General features: G+C 35.9%; 1 protein-coding gene across 2 annotated transcripts in view; it reads left to right on the top strand.

Annotated features, from left to right (window-relative positions):
• Positions 1–3,633, top strand: part of LOC106471863 — a 56,869-nt gene that overhangs the window by 48,541 nt on the left and 4,695 nt on the right. The window lies entirely within an intron of this gene.

Below are 3,633 nucleotides of genomic sequence, written 5' to 3' on the forward strand. Positions count from 1 at the left end.
CCATCATGCCAAATTTGGTGAAGATCCATCAACAGGGGGCGAAGTAATGTAAAAAAATGCAAAAATGCCCATAAAAACCGCAAAACGCAAAACTGAAAATTTGTATGTACCCCCGCATGGATCTGATGAACTTCCATACCAATTTTGGTTCAGGTCTATATCCACACCCTGCGAAGTAGTTACATAGACATACAACAGACAGTACTATTATATTCATATAGATATATGACGTTGACAGCCTGAAATAAGTATTTTGAGGGGTTAAGGATACCCAAATGTTTCATAATTAACTCAATAATATTCTTACAATTCCATGTAATATCCTTACAGTTCCGTATAATATCCTTACAGTTCCGTATAATATCCTTACAATCCCATATAATATCCTTACAATCCCATATAATATCCTTACAATCCCATATAATATCCTTACAGTTCCATATAATATCCTTACAGTTCCATATAATATCCTTACAATCCCATATAAAGCACTAGAATGATCCGTAATTTCTGCTAAACTAATCTTAAAGAAAAAATTAATAACATTTTATAACTAGGTCATCGGAGAACAAAAGATAACCCTTGAGGGAAAACTGGACATCTACATTTCCGGGCTTATTTAAATTATCAGCATTTACACTTTAAAACCTCATAATACAATACTGTGATTTCAGTTTTTAGTTCTGACATCAGAACAATCCCCGCGTATATGTAGTAGGAACAACCGCGAACTTCAAACTTTCTTTATAATAATATAATTATAAACAAAATGATACAATATATAATCTTCATTTTAAATAAAGGTCAGCTATGGCACAAGGCACTGGTCATCGTTCGTGCAGTTTGGCAACTTATAATGGACTTTCTTTATCACATCATAGATTCTTTTAGTCACAGTTAATGACATTCGTGGAGTTAATATTGTTTTGGTCCTGTAACATAACACATTAATATGGGACAGTCACTACTTGGAGCATATATACATTATCAGTGTACGCTTATGAAAACAATATGTACATTCATTCATCAAAATCAGGCTCTTCAACGTACTCTTGCTCCTCATTATCTTTCACAAGGATAATCCTTGGTGTGGGTGTTGTCCTCAACAAGGAACTTCCAGTATAGTGTGGAGAACACACTTGCTAACACTCGCAGCTGCAAATATTACATGAATATGCGATGCACACCCACAGTAGATTACTCTTGCGAACTTTGGTGGAGCCGTTTGTGTCACACCCACAGCAATTCTCTGACCATCAACCAGTGTCCAACCAAACTCTTCAGTATTCACTGTGGTTATCCTTGATGGTCACCTGGTTTCCAGAATAGAATCTACAGATTTGCACAGAGAATACGTTGTGACAAGTTCCACCAGTTAGCAGTAGGGTTTTTATCGTCGGTGTATCTTTTCTGCTGGCAAAAAAAAAAAAGGTACTGTGTCTGAATTCTTTCACGGTCATCACAGTTTTGGAGTTGTGTATCTCCCAGAAAAAGAGAAAAAAGCGACGACCAAATGCTATGTCTTCTTCGGTAGGGCAAATTAAAACCAATTATATATTAAAATTTATAATAACAGACGACAGAAAAGTGTCGAATAGCAAACTAAAAACAACAACAACAAAAGCATACGCTTGAGAAATTAGTGCCACATTTCAATCGCATTTTTTTATATTAAAATGTCAAGCGCTCTAATAAAATGGTACTTATTATTTTCATTTCAACACGTAGAATACGAGGGTAATAAGATTAACCCCAAAATATGATGTCAGTGGAAATACAAAGTACAATGTGGATAGTTATAAGGACAAACAAGAGCCACTGTGTAGGGAAGTTTCAACTGCATTCCAAGAAATCCCCAGATATAGGCTTATAGGTGATCACAATGAAATTAGGCCAGCTCCTGGGGCCAACCCACTAACCACACACTGGAATGTGAAGGATTAATGACGAAGTCTCAGACTCGCTGATGTTTGTTAACCAACATTTTGTTGATGGTATTTTGAATATAAAAGTTTATTACTCAGTAGTAATGTTATTAGTGTATCACCTTTTGACAATTTGTGACCTATTTAAAACATACAATTGAAGCATAGTGCAGTATTACGTCCCTTCAAGATTGAAAGAGCCTACAATTATTAATTTTATGTGGAACGTTAAAGATGTCGTCATTTCGCTACTCTTTACGAATCACTTTTTTCTGTAGATCACGAAGTATTTGTATTTTATGACAAAGGCTATTCTTTGAACTAATGACCAAAGAGTTACAACCAACAACACTACCCTACCGCCCACATCCACAATAAAAGAGTTATTGTCACTCTTATAACTCACTCACAGCTTATAGTGGGGGTAGGGGTATTATGTGGTCTTGCACGGGTTGAAACCTGAAATCCAGAACTTTATCATAGAGTTAGCCCTGCCCAGATTATGAAGTTAAAATGTTATTGTGTGTGTGTGTGTTAGTGATAGTTTCTAAGATGGCCTTCAGTGCCATTTCTGCATTCTGAGGCACTGACATGTTTGTACATGATTCACAAATGCTGATGGTTTGGAAAAAACGTAAACGTCATGTTTAATATTTCATTTTACCTTTAATACTCTGAACTTATGACCTCTGGTGACCTACTTATGGATTTTATACTGTAAGATTACTTTAGTAGAGGTTATAGAGATAATTTATGTACCATAAATAACATTGTAAGTATATTATTAAAAGATTATGAAAGACTGTCTCTACTCACGCTGGAGCCTACTGTTAATTGCCCCCCCCCCCCAGACTGATTTTGCTGATTCTGCCTATCCATAACGTCTACTTTTAAGTTCACACAAATATTCCAGCTTTACAAGTAGAATAAAATGAATGAAGAATATACTACATGTTGTCTACTCCTCAACCCTTTTGTTACACAATTTTTCAGATCTGTTATGCATACTTTACATGTGTAGGTTTAACTTAGGATATTGTTCCATAAAACAGTTAAGTTCCTTTTGCTTTAGTTGCCTGTGGTATTGAGTCATTCGGTTGTGGTGTCACTCATACTTTCTCATGAGAAGGGTCATTATAAAGTCGGTTATATTATGTCGAAATTGACAGTGATCCTTTCCATTGGTATGTCAGGCGATACCTTGAGCTCATGTTCTCTTTTTTTTTTCTTTTTTTTTCAAATGGGAATGACTAACAATCTCATGGGTAGTACAAGCACCCTGGTAAATCTATCATTATTGTTTTGGGTATATAATGCTATGTTTTATCTCTTTGGGTCAGAGAGAGAGATAGAGGTGTATCAGCAGAGCAATCAACTTTGGCTTCCTTTCAGAGAGCTCTCCGGTAAAGGCACTGCCCTTCGTGTACAAACGTACTGTTACGTCTTTGTTCTCTAGTTGATTTTCCGTAACTTTGTTCCGACAAAACTTTAGCGACTCAAGTCCTTTCTTAATAAAACTAGTTTATTCTTTCCGAATACAACTTTACGATACACTTAATTTCAACAGTCGCGCTATAACAAACGCTATAACAATGAACGTCTCACGTGCTCAACTTCACCAATACTCTCTGACTGCAGTTCAATTACTCATTACCTACACACATTGTCCCGTCACGTTGTGACCATCTTATATATATATATACCAGAC

Source organism: Limulus polyphemus, unplaced genomic scaffold, assembly GCF_000517525.1.
Source record: "Limulus polyphemus unplaced genomic scaffold, Limulus_polyphemus-2.1.2 Scaffold4912, whole genome shotgun sequence".
NCBI lineage: Eukaryota > Metazoa > Arthropoda > Merostomata > Xiphosura > Limulidae > Limulus > Limulus polyphemus.